Raw genomic sequence first — 23,782 nt, forward strand, 5'->3', positions numbered from 1 at the left:
AAATTCTTTCTTCCGCTCCGGGCTGCTACTGCTGCTACGCTACACATGTGGATAGATCGGTGATGTTTTGCCAATGCACACACCGAGTTGCATTGGCTCAAATAGAACAACTCGGCGAAAAACTAGAGCTTTCCGGGTTAGTGCAACCTTTGCTGTGCGGTGCGATCGGTTGGAAGCTCTCTGACCTCCACCACAAACCATCTAGCAGAGGTGAATGTGGTCTATACTGTTTTCAATCGCACCGAATGGTAATGATAATATATTATTTCGAAATGATAAACAATAATCGCACTACGCGAGCATTTGGATTTTTACACTAGCAGGAGACACACCATCGTCGTCCGTCGAAGTTTTTTCCACGAAAAAGATTAATTGAATTCGTGAGAACCCAACTTCAACTAAACATGTTTTCAGTATTAACACTATTTATGCAGTCTCGAAACTTTTTGAAATAATTCTGCTGTGTTGATTGATGGCGAATTTCGACGCGGATGGTACTAACAAAACAAGAGTGCATCGATAAACTTTTGACGGTTAAGCGCAAACCAAAGTCATTGTCAATCATTGGCGGTTTTTAACGCAGATTTGTTGTAAGATGATCATCGGAAACCGACTGGGAAGTGTGTTTATCCCAATAGGGTTTTAGATCTTTAGAAGAAACAGATGCCAAATGACCTATTCTCATTTATGGATTTTAATCTTGTTGAAAATTATAGGAGTGTCCACCAATAATCAGGCTTTATAACCTTTCAAGATTCCTGTATTATTTTATTTAGATTTTTGTTTGTTAGCTTCTGATGAGTTGCAGTAGTTTTGTTTTTATGCAAGTTCTTATTTTCACTATTCTGAAATTTTAATGTTTCCGATTCAAAGCCCAAAATATTTCTAGTTGATTACGCTTTGTTAATCAGGTAACAAAAAACTCAAGATAAGGACATTCTAATAAAGTTTAATTTTTTTGACTAACATTGAGCAAAGCTTCATAGCTTTTGGCGCCTTGATAAATTTCTGACAGAACAAAAACTGTGTCAACTTAATTTTTACCTTTCGGGCGTTGTTTTAAATTTTTAATACCAATTTAATTGGCCTCTGTTTAGAGTTTTCCCAGCTCTCTCGTCAGAAGCGTTTTTTGTCTTCCGTCTCTGGTGGTTGAGGCTCTAAAACCACTCCCGGGCACACAGAAATGGTTCTGTTGAGAAGGGGTAAGGGGTGTCGTGAGGGATTATGACAATACAGTATCATTACGCTAAATACTCGGTGGAAAAAGCGTTGCGATAATTTCGACCTAGATTTTAAATTGCTCAACAGTGACCCTCTTCACCACAAATAAAATACGAATTTGTTAGCTATGTTACGGTGTATGAAGCAAAGTCTAATAGCTAGAAGTCGAGGGACCTTTTGAAACTCATTTTACCATTTACCAATGGCAATGTGATTAGCTCCTAATGTAACTTTTTTAATCAACAGAATTCATCTCAACTATCCCAAAATTACACCGAAAAGTGATTGGCAGGTAGTTTGGATCACATGTTGAGAGTCACTGTCCGGGCGCAAAATTCGTAGCAAAACCGAAACTAATTTTTGCAGCATTTTCTCCAGTCTAGGAGGTTTCGGGATCGTCACAAAAACAAGGGTGAGATTGGCAGAAGTCCGGAAGTTCTGTGCGCTCGTAAACTTTATCCACCCGGCGGACACGGCGAAGAGGACAAAAAGCATTCTCTTTTTTTTTGCGGGTCCTGCGTAAAACCGTGTTGTTTGTTTGCTATGAGCTGAAGCTAAGTTGCCTTCGGGGGCTCAGTCGCGACCGACACGTTTAGGATTTAGTAGAGTTGAACATTATTATCGTTGGTGTAAGGCTCGTCTCGTGCGGTCCGTGAGAGTAGCTTATCCGGAACGCAGACCTTTTGAGAACAAGTGTGTCACGTTTCGAGCGTGTTGTTTTTAGGTGTGGTTTTACCTGCTTTTTTTGAGTTTTATTGCAAATGGATCGCCTCTAAGTGGGGTTCAAAACAAACTACAACAATTTTGATTTTGGCAATAAATCCAAATTAAATCGTAATGAGAAAATAAATCAAGTAAATCACAGCCAAAGTATTTACAAAAATTTTTGATTCAATCAATATATGATATTGATGACTGAGAATAATTTTTGATATATGAAACCGCCGAAGGATTTCGAAGTAAAGATTCAGAAAGAAAAATAAAACAGCTTCATCATTAGTATGTTCACATTAAAGGCAACAAACTGAGTAAGAAAATTCACTGGGGAACGTAATTGTTGATGGTTTTATTTTTCCAATTAAAATGAAACATAGTATCGGCATTATGCTAGAAGCAAGAATTGATGAAGCTATTCATTTTTGGACTAGAAATGAATCTGAGTTATGATAATATTTTTGGGCTAGCAAAAAAAATTCGCCGTCTTCAGCGACAAATGTAGCGCAAATGTAGAAGTAAATTAAGATTTTAAGGATTTTTGATTTAGGATTAATTGTGTTCAAAAACTCAATCAGTGGTTGAGCGATGTATTTCTGTCGTGACAGTTTTATCAACCTAACTTAGAAAGGACGAAAATCTTTATAACTATCCCTTTAGACGTAATTGCAAAGATTGGAGAATAAAAAGAGCAACTCAGTTGGTACAGATAAGTTATGCGTTTTTACTGGAGACACAATTAGACTTATCTGTTCTAACATCAATTTCAAAAGCAGCAAAAACTGTCGTAACGCATTCATGATGGCAAAAAACGTCCTTCTCTCAAAGAATGATGATGCTATCGTCTAATTCGCTGCCATGGTTTCGAAAGCGTATAATAGTGCACCGACACCTTGTTTGTAGGAAGGCAACACGGATAATTCCGTGTACTCCACAGAAAATACCCTGAATGCTTCCTATTGCAGCGGTAGTCGGAAGTTAAACTAAGCAGAATACCGTATACAAGTCCCAGTAGAGACAAAATTAAATTTAAATCCTCTCCAAGCCCGAGCTTGACCGGGCTCTTCCGGGTATCATGGCTTGCATACTGTTGAGAGCTTCGTGTTTAACTGCCTTATGGTGCCTGCATACCTTCTTAATGACCCGAACATACGCAGTCCGGTTAATTCTACAATCGTCATGAAATAAGCTCGCGGTCAGTTGCGGTTGCTAATCTGTCTAAATGCAAATCAGCTTTAGGAAATTATATTATCAAACATGATATATAATTTCACATTTTTGGGGGAGAAATTGTTACCTTCACATAGTGCGAATAGCTAAAATTCGGATGACACAATAGAAAGAAAAAAAAACTGACAGAAAATAAATGGCACAAAGTTCTTCCCGCCTGAATATTTTTCCACCTAATGCATATTGCAGAAAGAGCATGATAGATTACCGTGAACGGTAACACATGAACACATTTCTGTTGCAGATGAAAAATTACTCACTAATGACTGTGGTTAGGTACAAGACGTTCAATGTTTAGAGAATTGAAGTCCCCAAAAATCTACTAATAAGCTAGCGCACATTTTCTGCCCTAAAACATATATATTTTAATCACAAAACGAACCACGGTTGCCTCCGTTTCTAAGCAAATATTTGTTCGTGCTTCGTCTTTTCCAAGCCACAATCAACTCATGCTAATAGATGAAGAAAAAAAAATAATAGATGAACTCATGCTAGACTGAATCATCCAGTTCTGTGTTTGCATAACTAATTCGCATATAGCAGCACTACTATGCTTAATTTTATAGAAGAAGACGACTTTCTATATGCACTGTAGGCGAGCATGGTTGAATCAAAGTCCGCACCGGACAAACAAATTGTATTATCGGTAATGGCTTGAGTGATTAACTTTTGGATTTAAATACGAATGCTTACTGTTTATACCGTTAAACGGGTCGAAAAAACAAGGGAGCGAACAGAAACAAAACATTTTTACTATCACAATATGTTTTTTTTTCTGGGGCATGATTATGTAAACGGAGTCACTAATATAATTTTATCTTACTGTTCCAAAATGGGAGAACAAGACGGCAACGCTGCTATAATGTGATTCTCAATTTTTCACAGTTGAACGTCATCTCTCTAGCATTTTATTGTTTTCAAAAGCTTTGCACATTAAGACAAAATTCTGGCAAATTATCATTGAACTTCTATTGATTTTGTAAAGTTGAGGTGTGTCTCGAATGGTCGTGGCGGAGCATTCAATTGGGATGTGTTGTGAAATGTAGCTTTCACTCAGAAAGTCAGAAGTCCAGGTCAGAAAGAGGGTTGCTAGTGTTCTAGTTGTTATTGCCGGGGACTGAGTTTTCGTCGGCATCTTTACGCCTGCGACGGAAAGGAAGGTTTGTGTTATCGTGGTAAGCGACAAAATCGAACAAACGAAACGAACCATATTTCTCAATGAGCATCGCGATTCATGTGAGAGACACGTGCAAAATCCATCCACCATCAGAAGCATCCAAGCGTTTATATAATTGCCTATTAGCTATCCTAAATACCCTCATGAAAGTAAACGCACTTCGGCAGACGTGGTCCTTCGAGAGGAATTTATCGCATAGTCAATAAACCAAAAAAGTAAAGCACGGGCACCGTGAAGAAAAATAAATATCTAGGTACCAAGTCATAAAGTCCACTCCGAGGTATTACGCACGAAATCCGTGGGCACGCAGGCTTTATTTAACCTACCTAATTAACTGGTTCCTACATCACGCATTCATTTTTGCTTGTTAGGAATATTTTGAAGCGAAGTGAAAAATTTAATTAGGGTAAATTAACCTATAATGGACCACTCGTCAGATTAACTTAATTTCTATTAACATAAATCGGAATCCATGAATGTTTCTCGTGATTCTGATGCAGATTGGCCAGATAAGATGTTTTCCGATGGAAGTTTTCTGAAAATCCCTCAAGTTTTCGCATAAATTGAGTTAATCTGATTGGCCCTTATATTATAGGTAAATTAACCCTAAACGACGAATACAAGAAACGCAAAGCCCGGCATCCGGTTGCTTCGGGATACACCCGAAAATCGGGTCACCACTGAGATTTCTGCCTGCACTAACATCAATTTTTTTTTCTTTTATTCCCTTGTAAAGCACAAATATAGAGTAAACTAGCCGTTGCAATCCTCAATTGCTACGATAAGCTCTCTTTAAAGCCAATAAGTTAGCATTTAAGTTAGTTGTAAGTTTACTTTCCTTTCTTGACAAGTAGGTTTAAATCTCTACGAATGATAAGTCCTAATTGCGAAAGCAAACAAATCCTAACAATTAAAATTACAAATTACTAACAGTGTTGAAAAGTCACCCTTTTGTGATTGGACACACATACTCATTATTTACTAATATATATCATAAATACTTAAGCTACTTACAAATCCCCCTCTTAAAAAAAATATAGTAAACTAGCTGACCCGGCAAACTTCGTCCCGCCTATTTTAGTGTTTTATTTAATAATTTAAAACATTTCAAATTCATTGATTCCTTGCGATTTGTTTATATCGTTTGAAATGATTGCTTTTAGTCGGAATGACAACATCCTTGACTTTTGGCTTTTGTACATCACGTCTATTCCGGAAATATGTTGAATGCATTTCCAGTTTTCCAGAAAGTGGTCATCTTCGAATTCAAAATGGTGTCCAGGGTCGATGCTTGGCTTCTATACATCATTTCGGTTACGGAAATATCCATATGTAGTAGTATTCGGTAATTTTCGGCTGTTTCCCAGAAGTTGCCATTTTACAATTCAAACTGGTGTCTGAGGTCAATTTTTAGCTCCTTGCATCATTCTGGATCCGGTGATACACGTATTGGGTGGTATTTGATCACTTCAGGCTATTTTTCAGAAACCGTAAGTCGCCATCTTGGATTTTAAAATGGCGTTTGGAGACAATTTCTGACCCATGAGCGTCATTCTGGTTAAAGAAACGCTCATATTGGGTTGTATTTTGTCATTTTTGGCTGTTTTCCAGACACCGGGAGTCGCCATCTAAAATTTCGAAATGATTTTTGGAGGCATGCCAGAAGAAGGAAGGGTGTCGAAACATTATGGACATGTTTGTTACACCTGAAAACATTCACTTGCCAAATTTGGTTATATTTGCTTGATTAGTTCTCGAGCTGTGCGAAATTTGAGTTTCATTTGTATGGGACCCCTCCCTTATAGAAGAGGGAGGGGTGTCAAACCATTATGGATATATTTGTTACCCCTAAAAACATTCACCTGCCAAATTTGGTTCCATGTAGTTGGTTTGTTCTCGAGATAAGCAGAAATTTGTGTTTCATTAGTGTGGAACTCCTCCCTCACAGAAGAGGGAGGGGAGTCGAACCATTATGGACATATTTGTTATTTCTTAAAACATTCACATACCAAATTCGGTTGTATTTGTTTGATTGGTTCTCGAGTTGTGCGAAATTCGTGTTTCATTTGTATGAGACCCCTCCCTTGTAGAAGAGGGAGGGGTGTCAAACCATTATGGATATATTTGTTATCCCTAAAAACATCCACCTACCAAACTTGGTTCCATTTACTTGGTTAGTTCTCGAGATGTGCAGAAATTTGTGTTTCGTTTGTATGGGACCCCTCCCTTCCAGAAGAGGGAGGGGTGTCGAATCAATATGGACATATATGTTATTCCTAAAAACATCCACTTGCCAAATTTGGTTCGATTTGCTTGGTTAGTTTTTCAGATAAGCAGAAATTTGTGTTTCGTTTGTATGAGACCCCTCTCTTCCAGAGGAGGGAGGAGTCTCAAACCATCATAGGAACCTTTCTCGGCCTCTAAAACGCCTACATACAAATTTTCATGTCGATCGGTTCGGTAGTTTCCGAGCCTATATGGATCAGACAGACAGACCGGATCGCATTTTTATAGGTAAAGATTTTTTTTTACTAAAGAAGCCCATCCATCAGATTAACTCTTTTCTCTAAACACAAAGTAGATTAACAAATAGTGGGCATCTTCCCTATAGTAAACCACTCGCCAGATTATCTCAATGTATGCGAATACGTGAGAGATTTTCAGAAAAATTTCATCTGCAAACATCTTATCCAGCCAATCAGCATCAGAATCAAGAAAATTATTCATGAATTCCGATGCAACAGAGAAATTGAATTAATCCTAAATCGGAATGTATTAATGATTCTCGTAATTCTGATGCAGATTGGCTGGATGAGATGTTCCCCGATGGAAGTTTCCAGGAAATCTCTCGAGTTTTCGCATAAATTGAGTTATTCTGAGGGTGATCCACTATGAGAAAGGGGTCCACTATAGGTTGATTTGCCCCAAATTCTAATTTATATCATGAAAAAATTGAGTTAATCTGACTACCGGTCCACTGGAAGAAGGGGTCCGTCCAAGGTAGTTCTAACCTAAGAAATACTTAGTCATCGTGAAGAATTACATTTGCGGTTTCCAGGGTTTTAGGGTAAACTAATCAATAGTGGACCTCTTTCCTATGGCGAACCACCTGTCAGATCAACTCGGTTTATGCAAAAACTCGGGGGATTTTCAGAAAACTTCCATCAAGAAACATTTCATCCAGCCAATCTGTATCAGAATCACAAGACTATTCATAAATATCTATTTTGGGAAAATTAACCTATAGTGAACCTCTTTATTCTATTAACCTACAGTGGATCACCCGTTATATTGTATTAAATCAATTTCTCTTAACATAAATCGGAATTTATGAATGATTGTGATGCAGATTGGCTGGGTGAGATGTTTCCCGACAAAAGTATTTCGAAAATCTCTCAAATTTTCGCAATATTATTGAGTTTATCTGGCGAATGGTCCACAATAGGAAAGAAGTCCACTATAGGCTAGTTTATATCCTTGTAGGAGCTACCATTAGTAAGATGTTTGTTACTACTTCATATGCACTGTCAGTTCGTTCCATCAGTGATAGTCGCCCCCTGACTTTGCATTTCACCCCAAAAAGGTATGACTTCTTTAATGAAGTTCCTTACCTTCATTAGTTCAGTAGACCATATTTCGTTAGGTGTGAGGACATCCTTTCCGAGAATATGCAGTCTTTGCTGAAACAATGTGCTGCATCGACACAGTAAGTGTTCCGAAGTTTCTACTTCGAAATTACAGAAACGACAAATGGCATCTGACAGTTCACCTATTATTTTAAGGTGATACCTTCTCGGACAGTGTCCAATCAGTAGACCATTTAACGTACTCAGATCAGCTTTATTTATACTGAGTAAGTTGCGTATGGTTTTATTACATGGTGTAATTAATAGTTTAGATTGTCTTGCTTTGGAGAAAGTCCTCCAGTTAGCATCAATCATCTTTGTTTCCAGCCTCTGAGCTCTGATTTCAAACAGGATGTAGATACCCTCCGGATTGGCTCCGGCCCGACAAATGTAGTTAAAGAACCAATTCTTGCTAAGAGATCAGCTTTATCGTTTCCTTCTATACCACAGGTGACTAGGCCCCCAATATAGATTAACATCGTTTGTTGCAGATAGGTGTCGGAGGGATAGAATATAATCCCAAACTAACTTGGACTGACATGTGTATGCTTTTAGTGCATTGAGGGCTGCTTGACTATCTAAGAAAATGCAGATATTGGCATACCTATATTTCCTAGCCAAACGAATATTCGTGCATGTTACAAGAGCATTTATTTCAGCTTGGAAAACTGTGGACCACTGTCCCATTGAAATTGATATATGATTTCTGGTCCAGTGACCCCAGCACCTGTAGACTCACCCATTCTAGAGCCAGCTGTATAAAATGAGAGTGATCCTGGACGAATTTTAGGGCCTCTTTCTTCCCATTCAATGCGATTGGATTAAATCACTTTGAAGGAAACATTGAAGTTAGTTTTGGAGTCCATCCAGTCTTCATTCATGGTTACTAAGGTGTTCAGTTGGAAATCTTTGAGGATTCGTAATTGTCCTTTAAGATCCCCTTCCGAAAAAGTTTTAACACATACAGTTATTGTTGAACAGTCCACATAAGCACTGATGGTGGCTGTATGTAGCAACCGGAGTACGTATCTGCGGATGGTATTCGATTAAAGGGTATTCGATTTTTTGTAGTAGAATTAAATGGCAACATAACCTATTCTCAATAACTAGTTTTAACACGTTTGAGCCTAAGAGCACCTTTTCGGCGTTAAGTTGTACATGTTGATGTAAGGGTAGAAGATATAACAGAGCTTCTAATGCTACAGATGGTGCACTGGCCATCGCTCCAGTTATTGATAAGCTTGCCAGACGTTGAAGTTTATCCAGCTTTTTTGAGCTGGCTAATTTACCCTATGCTAAGAGAAATTCTGTTTATGTGACGAGGTGTCTACTATAGGCAAGGGGTTCACTTTCCTCAACAAATATCGATTTTCAATAGGGTAAATTAACCAATAGTAGACCCCTTTCCTATAGTGAACCACTCGCCAGATTAACTCAATTTATGCGAAAAAAATCGAGGGATTTTCGGGAAACTTTCATCAAGAAACATCCTATCCAACCAATCTGCATCAAAACTTTTATATATATATTCCTATTTATGTTTAGAGAAATTGCCGTAATCTGACCGGAGGTCCACTATAGGTTAATTTATTCTATTTAGTCAGTTTTCTTCTAGTATTTATTATTTTACTTAATGTAAAAAAACATGGCTACTCACATTGAACGCTTGTTGCGATAGGGTAAATTAATGTATAGTGGACCCTTTTATTTTATTAACACACTAGCTGAATGTACCCGGCCTTACTCGTGTAAAAATTTCTGCTTTTTCTATCATTTGCTATATTTCCATATATTTTTTCCAACCAATAATGATATTTATATCTACATTTCCATATATTTTTGCCAACCCCAAATAATATTTCTATTTTAGTTATAAACTTGCTCATATATCACCTTTTTCGTTAACAATTGATGCGGAGGCATTCCAGCTGGGTCGAGTGAGTTCATGAATTCCGTTGGAAAATGGATTACCTCATCAGCATTTTCGAAGGTATCGATTAACTTACAATAAACTCAAATTAGACTGAAAATACATAATCAATAGTCTAAGCTCACCTCTGATAGTTGAATTATTGCTTGCTATGTCTTCTCGCAACTTTCGTTTTACTTTTTTGTGTAAACAATATCAATATCATCCTTATAGTTGAACATCAATCTTCATGAATTAATTAACAATTTGGAGATAAGGGGACTATCTCTACATTTTCCTCAAGTTTTTAATCACTTCCAACGCAGGAAAACAACCCTCACTATACCAAACGTTCGGACACCAATTCACCAGCTCTGACCTAGGAACCTAATATCAGGGAGTATTTGAATATTTTTCTTCTTGAATTTGAAAATAGTTGTCGTCATTTTCTGAACATAGTTCTCTTTCTAGAAATATTGACATTGTTCAACCACTTTACTCCGTTTTACACAGCTTAACAGAAAGCAGAAATCGCAGAATTGATTTCGAAACAACGTTTCAATATCACGTCCAAGCCTTCTTCTGTATTCTAGTAACCTTTCCAAATAATGTAATCCGCCATGTACGATTTAAAAATTTGCGCCAGACATGAATATTTGGATTCTGGACGTCATCTTGATATCGAAAATATACATATTGCAGAGCATATATTCGTTTTTCACAAAATTCTGAAACCGGAAGTCTCCATATTGAATTTAAAAAATGTCGTTGGACTTTTATCCTGGTTCCGCAAATAACAATGTTTGGAGGTTTGTAAACGTTTTCTACAGTTGTATTCAGTTTCCCAGAAACCAAAAGTCGCCATCTTTGTTTTAGAAAAACATCGGACATCATATTCCGGTCCCTAGACATCAACTTCTGGCCATGACCGACCGAGTGCATGAAATTTATCGTACCTTTTCAATAAGTTCCCATAGGGCACTAAAAGACCTGATTTTCTTATAAATTAAGACCCCCTCCCTCTGCCCCTTTCTCTTTTCGACATCATGTTCCGGTTTCTGGAAATCAATTTCCGGTCTCCAAACATGACCAAAGGCCCAAAAACTATCGTATTCATTCAAAAGTTACCATAATACATGAAAAAAACTTGATTTTCTAATCAATTAGGACTCCCTCCTCCTTTGGGGGTTGCTCCTTCCTCTTCACAATATTTCTATGACCAGTTCCTCTGTACAAAGAACACGTTGGTTGAAATCGGTACAGTCATTCGAGAGTTATGCTGGAACATACATACATACATACAAAAATAAAAATAAATAGCTGGATTTTAGGAGCTCTTATCTTATTTGATCTATGCTCTTAACCAAATTTTAATTCGGTAATAGTTGAGCTTCAGCAACTTTTCCAAACAAATTTTTTATCCCAAACGCTAGATTGGACTCTCCGTTATCAAATTATGCAAGAAATATGCCAAGAAATCGTTCCAAAAACGGATCAAAGCAGTTTGGATGTTTTGAAACATTTCTCTAGAAACGTTTGCACGAAGGCCGATTTTCGGCTGCAAACAGACGTCACTACGTCTACGGCCAATATTTGTAAATATATGATCGATTTTCGTATGACGACGTCATTCCGATTCCGAAAATACCCATATTGCCAAGTATATAATTCAATTAATAATTTTCGCAGATTTCCAGAAACCGGAAGTCGGCAACCCAAGTTTCAAAGTATCGTCAGACACCGAAAACCGGTTCTTAAGAGTCATTTTTGCTCCGAAAATACCAACATTGGGTTTTTCACAGTTTTAAATGGCTTCTCAGAAACCGGAAGTCGCCATCTTGGATTGAAAATGGCATCGAACATTATTTTTTGGTCTCTGGACATCAACTTCCTGCCTCCAAACATGACCAAGAACCCGAAAATCATCAAATTTCAATGAAAGGTTTCCATTATGTATGAAAATTTATTACTTTTGATCTCTTCCTTTTTTAAGGGGGAGGGGCCCCCCTATCCAATATTTCTATGACCACTTTCTTTGTACAAAGAACACGTATGCCAAGTTTGGTTGAAATCGGTTCAGGCCTTCGAGAGTTATGTTGGTTCATACATACATACATACATACAAAACTTCTCTTTTATATAAATAGAAAACGAAGATAGTGGGCCACCCTTGATAACTCCATTTCTCTCAACTTGAATCGGGATTTATGAATATTTGTGATGTAGATAGGCTGGATAAGATGTTTCCCAATGGAAGTTACCTGAAAATCCCTCGGGTTTACGCAAAAATTCAGTTAATCTGGTGGGTGATCCACTAAAGGAAAGGGGTCCACTATATGTAGGTTAACTTACCCTATGTTTCTGCTCGAAACATGAAATAGAGTTGAATAAATGATGAGTGCAGAAGGCAATATTTTTAGGACAGATCCGGTGCGAGTAAGAATTTGTTTGTTCAGAGTAAATCAATTATATTTTGCACATGCAAGCGCATGTCAACAGGGCCATTTGAAAAATGTGCTGCTTTTTTGTTGAGAAAGTCGTGAATAAATGTTTTTTTATAGGTTTTAGGGTAAATTAATTTACAGTGAACTTCTTTACTATAGTGGATCACTCGTCAGATTAACTCAGTTTCCTGATGGAAGTTTTTTGAAATTACCTCAAGTTTTCGCATGAATTGAGTAAATCTAGCTGGTGGTCCACTATCGGTCAAACTACCCTAATTGAATATAAAAAACTCTTTCAAAAAACACACCCTGAGGAATTGTTAAAAAAAAAATACTACTATTTTTGATTTTCTGAAGGAACATTAATTTGAGATTTCATTTTGCAAAGTTATGTGCAATAGAGCAAAATCATTTCAAATCGCCTGGAAATACGCGAAAATTTAATCGACCATTTTTGATTTGAATGAAACTTTACACACGTATTTGGCTTAGCAAACTGTGCATTTTTCATAGGTGGAGAGATTTTTTACACCCATGAGCTACATTCTAAAAGGGCGTATGCTTTTTGGCATGGGTTTTATTCGAAGCATTGTAGCCCAGAAACCGTTGGTTGTATAGAAAAACTGTCTGAGAATGAGTTGTAGCGAATCAAAAATGCAACATAAAAAATATACTCTGTACAAAAAAAATTTTTTTGACCAAAAAAAAAATCTTAAATAAATATTAAATTTCAATTTAAAAAAAAGAGTTGATTTTTTTTTTAAAGAAACTTGGCGTTAATACGCAACTTTTAAAAAAAAGTACAGGATGGAGAAATGAAAAATAATTTTTTTATGGTAGATTAATTTTTTTATGAAAATTCTAATTCAAACATTTTTCAAAATATTTGTATTCTGATGATTTTAAAAGATGCAGAGAGTCATTTTGAATCAAAAAGCTCTTGGTAGTAAACATTCTTAAGGCATTGGTTTTCGAGTTATTTCTAATTTAAGCTCGAAAAATTATAATTATTTAGGAAAATACACGTTTTTCTTAATTTGTCCATGGTTCTCCAGCGAAAACCATACGTTCATTGGAATGCTTGATCAAAAATAAACAATTCATTCTTTGACAACAAAACGATTGGGAGAACGGTTCTCAAGAAAAGAGATAAATGTTCTAAGAGATATAAATATATATAAGAATCAAATATTTATTTTCGAGTTTTATTATCTTAGGAACATATTTTTTTATGACATAGACACTTTACAGAACTAGTTTCACCTTATATTTTATATACATCATAAGTAAATGATTCGTCGTCTTTTGAAAACAGCTTCGTTTGTTTCTTATTTTCTGAAATCGGAACAAAAGAGTAATACTTTTGTGTGGCAGCTATTACAGTCGAATCGCTGTATAGCGACGTCGCAAGGGACCGTCGTTATAGAGAAATGTCGCAATTAAACGACTAATTTTTCTGAATATGAAGCAGAAGGGACCATTGAGAATGTCGCTATAGAGAGATTTTTCGCTATATAAGTTGTCGTAATAGAGGGCGTCAACTGTATTATAGATTTTTTGAAAATATTGCTCCATTCTGTTACTCATTGTTCATATTCTTCATATGATACCCAACTAAATGTCATTTTTGATGAATTTTGATTACTTTTCTGATTAGACCAATCATACAATTCTTTTGCGCTTGTAATGGGATGTTCATGTTCTTTAGCTAAACTTGCATTTCCTGCCATTCGTTTTAATATGCCACCAATTGCATCGCATGGGCCTTCACTATGAGAAGTCGCAAAAAAATGCCACTCTGCATCGACGTTATATTTTGTTTTGAACTTGCAAAGTTTTTTCTATTTTTATATTGTGAGGCAGATCCATCAGACATTAATATAGCTTTTTTCAACTCTATTGTTGTTTTCAAAAAACTCATTAATTTGGCAATAAACACCTGAACCGCAACAGTATCATGATGGAGTACTTCCGATATTATGATGAAGCTGATATTCTTAAGTGTTCAGATTCTGAATAGTAAACAACGAAGGGATGAATGGTGGCTTGACTATCATTCCGATAACTACACGAATCACAAATTGATAAAGACGTAAAAATGAGCTTGACTGTTCAATATTTTTAATTTTGCAATAACGTTTTCGTTTAATTTGCGTGAGCTTGATGAGCACCGATGATCAGGAAAGGGTTTACAGCATTTGGGCTTGGTGTATTCCATTTTCACTTTATTCATCTTCACAAAATGCAAACTGTTACTAACACATCTGGAGTAGTGCTATCGTATTTATATACGAAAACGAAATTATAGGTAACCCAGTAGTTATTGGTTGCGTACTTTACAAACAGTTATTATTAGTAAACAAGTAGGTAGTGTTGCACGACAAACATATTTTTTCATAAAACATTCGGCAAGGGGGAACGTGTAGGTAGCCTAAGGTTTAGCGCTCGAGTTATTTATCCAATCGTTTTGTTGTCAAAGAATGAATTGTATATTTTTGACCAAGCATTCCAATGAACGTATGGTTTTTGCTGGAGAACCATGGACAAATTAAGAAAAACGTGTATTTTCCGAAATATTACATATTTATAGTTATCTTTTCCAGAAATGTTATTAGAAATTGTTGGGTATCTGATATTCAGATATGTTTTAAATTACACTAGGATTAAGCAACAAACATTCCAAATATTCATCCTTATTTTCTTGGCAGCGCTTTGAAAAAGCAGTTAATGAGATGATACACTCATCTGCATTTAATGTACCGCTTTGTTCGGTGGGATAAATTTTGTTTGTTTCTGAATGATTAAAATAGCTGCTGGCTTGTATTATTCATTTCGGAGAACGAGTAAACTAATGAAGCAATCATTGTTGCATGTTAAATACTACAAACAGCCACGATACGCTTTCGCTGCAGGGAAATATTTCTCATGCTAAATTTCCGCATGCCTTGCCCACGCTCATTCTTGCACTCTGTGTAAAAAAGAAATTATCCTTTCTCCGTTTCCGCGAAGTAGCTAACGGTAAACGATCACGGAACAAACATTATAGCAATTACCTCTGCATGAAGCATCCGGCATGAAAATAATAAGACAAGAAAACCCAAAGAATTTTCAAGTAATCGTGAATCCGAGTTTCTTTCTCGCTCTGTCGACAATTTTCTCAGTAAAATGTGATAAAAAGCTAATTTCTATCTTAACCCCACTAGATTGTTCCAACATAGAAGAGGAGTGCAATAAAATCGTAGGTTTTATGTTGGTCGTTACAGAAACAAGTTATCAACTGTTTTTCTTTTCCCAACGGCCCACCTTTGCCAAGAAACCCTCTCGGGTGGCTTTCCGGAGACGAAACGGAAACAAATCAAAGCTTGTCAGGGTGAATCAGGACAAAGAAATTAATCAAAACGAATCTAGTGCGCGCGAGAGGAAACAATGATACCGGATCCACGCTAAGGGAAAACACTTGCAAGCGCCAGAGTATTTTCCAACCCAAATGGAATTTCATTTGCACTCCTCCTCTTGTACCCACCCAGAAAACGTTGGTGCTGCCACAAGCCTGACCTACATCTGTGCAAACTAATGATGTCTTTGCAACAATAATTTAAGAATTGTTTGCACAATTCCGGTATCCGGCTGGAACGAGAGTGGTGTTTACGGAGCTTACGCTACCATTTTTCAGCGTAAAAATTGACTGTTATCCAAATATAAAGAAAATAGTTTACTGCTTTGGAAACACGTGCACTATATACGAGTGTGTTTTATAGAAGCAGACTGCTAGTCGCGGTCGAGTGTTTCATGTTTTTTTTTTGGTCTAGCTTTACTCACGGATCAATGGCTGTTTTGTTTCCTAAATTGTGCAGCTATAGGAGTGTAATTCGCGATAAGTTGATATTACCCATGGTGTGAAAAGTTTATTTCGTGCCAGCATATTTTCAGCTAACCGGTCCAAACAACGATATCGGTTGTTCCGTGCCAAATCCCAAACATTAAACATTGCTCTGGGCGAGCGCCTTTTGATAATAATCTGGAAAATGAAGCCATTTGGGTGCAGATTCTAAACCGTTCTGAAACAAGCACCGGCACTAGGTATCAACAATGTGAAAATTTGTTCACGGCTCACGCGCGTTTGTGGCATTCAGCACCCACACGTCAGTCATTGTCATCGCGATCATTGTCATTTTCAAGACCAGCGCTGGGCGGGCGTACGCGTTTACCGTCTGTCACCAACCGCTGCCGCAGTTGGTACTTGCCTTGTCAACCGCTTGTAGCACCGAACCATGCGGGTCATACAAATCTAACACTATCATACTAGCGACAGGATGTACCATGAGAGCTAACTTTCTTCATGGGTGAATAAAGTCCACAGTGTATAGGGGCGCAATACCGAATGTGGCGAGGTTTCGTTTAACTGTTTGTTAATCAATTGTAAGGATGCCAATGTGAACGGATGTCAAAATTTAATCGAATGTTTCATACAATTTATGCGAAAACTTGATAGATTTTCAAAAAACTTTCATCGGAAAACATTTTATCCAGCCAGTTTGTATCAGAATCACGAGAAAAATTTGAAATTTCCGATTTAGGGTAAATTAACCTACAGTGGACCCCTATTCTATAGAGGACCATCCGTCAGAATAACTCAATTTCCCTTAACATTGAACGCAATTGAAATAAGAACTGTGTTTCTGAATCAGATTGGCTCGATGAGATGTTTCCCAATGGAAGTTTTCTGGAAATCCCGTGAGTTTTCGCATAAATTAAATTGGCGAGTGGTTTACTACTGGAAGGAGGTCCACTACAGGTTAATTTACCTAATGTTAAGGGCTGAAAGAGATGGTTCCCGATGGAAGTCCATCGAGTTTTCGCTTAAATTAAGTTATTATGCTTAGTGGTCCATCCAAGACATTTCTACTATATTACGTTATATGAAAATATGGACTTAAGGTAAAACTGCCTTGGGTGGACCACATTCCACCCCGTCACCCGTCATATTACCTTAACTTCTCTTGATATTACCTGGAATTTATAAATGTTTCTCAGGATACCGATGCATATTAGGTAGATTAAATTTTTCCCTATAAATATTTCGAGGGATGTTTTCGCATACATTAAGTTAGTCTGATCCACTAAAGGAAATGGTCCATCCAAGGCAGTTTAATTCTACTAACGGTTAGACTATTGCATTACTGGATGAACCACTTCTTTTAGTCGACCAATCTGACGAAAAACTGAGGACCACTCGTCAGATTAACTTTGTTTCTCTTAGCATAAATCAGAACTTATAAATGCTTCTCGTATCTCTGATTCAGAATCTCGGGAATCATTCAAAAATTCCGATTTATGTTAAGAGAAATTGTGTTAAACTGACGAGTGGTCCACTATAGCAAACGATTCCACTATAAGTTAATTTACCTCATAAATGTTTTTCGTGATTCCGATGCAGATTACCTGGATAAGAAGTATTTTGGAAATCCCAGGAGTTTCCGCAGAAAATGTAGTTGATCTGATTAGTGGTCCTGGACGGACGCGGTCCATCCAAGGTAGTTTTATAAATTCCGATTTGTTTTTTTAACGGTTGCCCCACTAAATCTTTGTTACGTTCTATGAAAATGTGGATCTATGGAAAACTGCTTTGGCTGGACCACTTTCTTTAGTGGACCACCCGTCAAATTAACTCAAGCTCTCTTGTTATTAATCGGAATTTATATATGTTTCTCGTGATTCTGATGCAGACTAATTGAATACGATGTTTCCCAATAAAACTTTTTATAAATCCCTCGAATTTTCGCAATAAATGCAGTTAATCTGATGTGTGTTCCACTAAACGAAAAGGTCCATCCAAAGTAGTTTTACTCTATTCACTTTCTTTTACGTATTAGTCACAATATCTCCAGTATTAAGGGTGGGATTGCCTTGAATGGACCAGGTCCTGTAGTGGACCACCGATTAGAATAATTCCATTCAAGGTATGGTAACTGGTCCCCTTTTTTATAGTGAACCACACGTCAGTCTAACTAAATTCTCTTAAAATATATCGGAATTTATAAATGATTTTCGTGATTCTAATGCAAATTAGCTGAATAAGATGTTTCCCGATGAAAGTTTTCTGGAAATCCTTCGAGTTTTCGCATGAATTGAGTTGTTATGGCGAGTAGTCCACTATAAGAAAAGGGGCCAAAACAGATTAATTCACCCTATATTTGCGACTGAGGGACAGGTTTCCTCACACACAGAGAATAACAACGACTTACTGCTAAATGTGTGTTCCTGCATGAGCTAGACTGTCAAACGGTGTTCTCCCATTGAATATTAGTGTATTTTCCCAGGAGTTTATTTGGATAAAACACCATACTGGAGACATTGGGGATTGTGAAATATGAGTATCGTCTGGATGAGGTACAATTTTTTCGAAGCTTAATTCTCATCCTCAGTCCACGTAAATTTTTCGCATTCTCATGAAATAACATACACTGCTTGCTTTACAAAAATATGAAAGATAGTCGTAAGAAAAAAAATGGAACTAGTTCGTAGAGCGAGCATTATATTTTTAGGAAACGATGAAACGAGAACAACGCAGCGAAAGCATTGTTAAAAAAATATATGATTTCATTCGATCAAAAGTGGAAAGGAAAAAAATGCAAAAGACGTATGCTTAAACGAGCAATAAATTCAATAAATATATCATTTAGATTCTCCTACATATGAAACAACACAACACAAAAAAATACATTTCATTAAATGTAAAAGGTAAACAAATTTGTTGCAAAAATATCTCCAAAAATATCTATCTATAGAATAACCATGAGAATGCATTATAATTCAATAAATTAAGTAAATTAATCTTGATCACGACCACTTGGGACAACATTTGAAGTAAATGAAAATAGGACTTCATTTACACATATATGTATTTTAATTCTTTTCAAAAAAACTCAAGGAATGTGCGTTTGTTATAGCGAACATCACGAACCAGCTGGAGATGGTGACGACTATGACGAATCACCAGTTGAGATGAGCTTTATGACACCACCTGCTGATAATTTTAATACTATTGACTATGATACCTCAAACCGTGGCTCATTCGGGAAAAGCTGTGTTAGACCTCCGGTGGATTGCGGGGGCAATCAAGCTTCCAATGATTTAGTCCAGGCACCCTTGCTACTGTTCTACCAGAACGTCCGCGGTCTCCGAAGTAAAATCGAAGAGTTTTATTTGGCTGTATCTGACTCTTTGTATGACTGTGTCGTCTTAACTGAAACCTGGCTGAATAATCAAATTTGCTCATCGCAGTTGTTTGGATCTGAATATGTTGTGTTTCGTAGCGATCGTTGTCTGGCCAACAGCAATAAAACAATTGGTGGAGGTGTTCTTGTAGCAGTACGTCGATCACTAAAATCTGCTCTGCTTCACCATGCTATAGAGGAATCGCTTGAACAGCTATGGACTACAATTGATTCCGGTGATACCAGAGTTGCAATTGGTGCTATTTATATTCCACCAAATTTGTACAATGAGTATAACGTAATCGAGAAGCACATTTCCTCACTTGAAAAAGTCTGTGACTGTATGGGCCCTAACGACGATCTCCTTTTATTTAGCGATTACAACCGCGCTGGGATAACCTGGGCAATGCATCCACGTAACAAATACCTCATTGTCGACACCCTGCATTCCTTAGTCAATGCTAATAGTTCCTGCATACTGGATGGTGTCGTATTACATGGCTTGTATCAAGTCAATTCAGTACACAATCAGAATGATAGACTGCTGGACCTGATTTTCGTCAATCCTTCCTGTAATGTATCTGCTGCACCTGACGTCCTCAGTGTCGTTGACGCTCATCATCCGCCTGTGATGGTTAGCTTACATAGACACTTGAAACAGACGTTTATCGATGAGCTTGACCCCAACGCATTTGATTTTCATCGAGGCAACTACGACGTTATGAGTACAGACTTACGCATTACGGCTTGACACCAATACGTAACTGTACTGACCCTGACGAAGCGGTGGAAATTTTCGTTCGAATTATTCACGAGCTAATTGTACGACACATTCCCCTAGTTCGTCCGCGCCGTAAACCAACATGGGGAAATAGTGAACTCCTTCGTCTAAACCGAACACGAAAATCGACTCTTCGTGCGTATCAGAAAACACGTAATACCTTCAACCGAATACGTTTTACTACAGCCAGTCGAAATTATAAAATCCTCAACAAAAGACTCTACCTGAATTACGTGAGGAAAACAGAGCGCAGCTTGCGTCTTAAGCCAAAAAACTTTTGGAAGTTTGTAAACAAGAAACGCAAGGAAGATGGTTTACCTTCGAGCGTGTATTTGCTTGGCGAGGAGGCGACAACTCTGAGTTGTAAATACGATTTATTTGCTAAACATTTCTCGAGCGTTTTTAACCTTGAGTGTGCTAGTACTGACAATATTGCAGAGGCCTCACGATTCATTCCTCGCGATGTGGTTACAGCTCCAACATTCACAATCACTGAAATTGAAGTCACCGAAGCTATCTGTAAAATGAAACAATTGTACAGCGCTGGGCCGGACGGTATCCCAACAGTCTTATTGAAAAAATGTTGCGAGTCTTTGAAATCGCCTATTACTTCGTTATTTAATCTCACTATGCGATGTCAGCAATTTCCTCAAAGTTGGAAATCATCCTTCATGTTTCCTGTTTTCAAAAAAGGCGATAAGCGTAACGTAGAAAACTATCGTGGAATAACTTCTTTGTGTGCCTGCTCGAAAGTACTGGAAGCTATTGTGTACAAACATCTTTTCTTTCACGTAAAAAATTATATTTCAACCTCACAACATGGTTTCTTCCCCGGTAGATCAGTTTCTACAAATTTGCTGGAATTCACCTCCCTATGCCTGTGAACAATGAAACAACGTGATCAAGTTGATGCCATTTATACTGATCTGAAGGCTGCTTTTGACCGTGTCGACCATGAAATTCTGTTAGCTAAACTGGATAAGTTGGGTGTATCGGCAAATTTGATAGCATGGCCTTCCTCATATCTACAACATTGCAGAATGGCAGTAAAATTAGGATCGTCAACATCTGTTTGGTTCCAGAATAATTCAGGAGTACCTCAGGGTAGCGTTTCAGGACCTCTGCTGTTTTCACTATTTGTAAATGACTTATCTCTTCTATTATTCGCAACGACAATGACTGCCTGAGACTACAACAACTAGTTAACCTATTTGCAGAGTGGTGTGGTTGCAACAACATGGCCATTAGCATTCCAAAATGTACAGTCATCAGCTTCTCTAGGAAAAAAAACATACAGTGATGCATTACTACTACATATATGATCAGCCCTTGCAACGTACTACTGTTGTTACTGACCTCGGTGTTGTTTTGGATGATCAGCTTACTTTTCGACAACATTATGAAATGATAATTAATAAAGGTAATCGACAGTTAGGACTCATCCTAAAAATTGGAAAAGAGTTTCAAGATCCAGGTACATGGCGCACTCTCTTCTGCTCACTGGTGCGACCAATATCAGAAACCAGCTGTGTTGTTTGAGATCCACACTTCGAATTTTGGTTCAATCGCATCAAAGATAACTATAACAAGATACCTAACTTCCAGATTTTTCATACATTTTGAACACGACCACTTTCCGATGGTTGGTGCTGCCATCTGATGACTTAAATTTTCATGAAATTGACACTATGAGCAAAACCGATTTACCGTGCATAGTCCGTCATCGATCGTTGAGCTGTTCAAGATTGTTTATGAAAAAGGTGTAGCAGTTTGGTCAGCTCGTCAGAGTGGGGTTTATATTGAGGGGTTATATTTATTTTCAGGTCTCGTTCTACCAAAACTTTAATTTTGATATGTCGCAAGCTAGGTAACATGGGAGTCGCGTTTATAATTCTCGAGTGTCTTCATATATCACAGAAAATGCCCCTGGTAAATTGTAATCTAAAGTAGTGTAGAAGATACTTCCGAAAGTAGCGAGGACATAAATTATGTACAACACTCTCTCGATGCTATTTTGTCATATATAAACATATCATTTTCTCACATTTTTGGTTGTTGTTAAAAAGAACAGAATATACAAACCCGGTACATATTCATATAAATATGAAGCAAATGTTACGGTTTGTGTAAAGTAGTACAATAAACTTTAGCTAATCTGGTTGCTGTCAAGCAATGATAAGTTAAATTGAATTTATTGTTTCTAGTAGCAGAGCACAACGACTTGATGTCGCTCTTAAAGAAGTAATGCCATCTGCCAATAGAATATGAGACAATTTCTAAGTGCTTCTAGAGCGGTTTTATTGTTATTATTATGATTGCCATACCATCTAGAAATTTCGCGTTTGGTTTTGGGTGGAAATATTTGTAGAAGCTTTATCGTTAATTATTGACTTTATTAACCTCGGCAAGAGTGGAAAACTTGGCTGTAGAGTGTGCTGATAGTGGTTATCAGGAAGTTCTGATAGTACGCTTAATTGATGCGCCGATACTTGATTCTTCTGGAAAGTTTCATGTTTGAGAACACATTATCATTTTTAAGATGGCAGCACCGTATAGTCGTCCACATGGATACTAAAAAAAAATATTTCACCTTTCAGCAGTCATGTCTTGGCCTTGTCGTCAGTTGATTTTGACGTCAAGTCTTCATCAAATTAACAGTGTATAAATTAGTTCGACTTTTGCTCACGCGCAGCGACAATCATGTCCGATGAATTCTGCAAGAGTCAGGTATCTTGTTCTAGTCATCTTTGATCGCATTGAGTGTATTCAAAAACGCTTCGTCCGTCGTATTTGTCGTTCGTTACCGTGGAGGAATCCAGATAACTTGCCACCGTATGAGAAACTCTGTTCATTAGTTGGTCTCACACCGCTCTTTCAACGACGGCAGGATCTCATCGCTAATATGGCCCACAAAATCCTGCTGGGTGCTTATGACTGCCCTGAAATACTTTCGTCGCTTAGCTTGCACTGTCCAGCCCGACCTCAACGACATCAACAGCAGCTGCGTTTTGGGACTCACCGTACTAACTACGGCTCGCATGAACCAGTACGACACATGGCCAGAGTTTATAACCATCGTAAAGATTTGAACTTTTAAATGTGAATAGTGTATTTGTGTTTGTATTTTATTTTTATTATGTTATATATATGTTTTATGAAAAAGATGCTGGGTTTTTATGCCACTTTGAGGATGAATCAATTTCTACTCAAGGTGGCTTTTTCCAGCCACATAGCTTTAATATTTTATTTAGACCTTGAGTTGGTTGAAATTAATTCAATAAATATAAATATAAATATAAATATAAATATAAATATAAATATAAATATAAATATAAATATAAATATAAATATAAATATAAATATGTTGATTTTATGAGTGTTGTAAGCCAAAATAACAGTAAGCCAAAATAACATTTAGAGTAATAAGGTAAAACAAGCTTTCAGAGTGAAAAAGATTCAACTT

At 37.2% G+C, this 23,782-nt stretch overlaps 1 protein-coding gene across 3 annotated transcripts in view; it reads left to right on the forward strand.

Annotated features, from left to right (window-relative positions):
- LOC129731536 (cyclic nucleotide-gated cation channel subunit A) overlaps positions 1–23,782 on the forward strand; it is a 295,263-nt gene that overhangs the window by 56,859 nt on the left and 214,622 nt on the right. Inside the window, exon 1 of one of the 3 annotated variants that reach the window (XM_055691618.1) lies at positions 11,658–11,819. The exons of the other annotated variants lie outside the window; for them this stretch is intronic. The gene's annotated coding sequence lies outside the window, so the exon portion shown is untranslated. Of the gene's footprint in view, positions 1–11,657; positions 11,820–23,782 lie in introns of those variants that run through there. 3 annotated transcript variants of the gene reach the window in all.

Source organism: Wyeomyia smithii, chromosome 3, assembly GCF_029784165.1.
Source record: "Wyeomyia smithii strain HCP4-BCI-WySm-NY-G18 chromosome 3, ASM2978416v1, whole genome shotgun sequence".
In the NCBI taxonomy this organism is placed as follows: Eukaryota; Metazoa; Arthropoda; class Insecta; order Diptera; family Culicidae; genus Wyeomyia; species Wyeomyia smithii.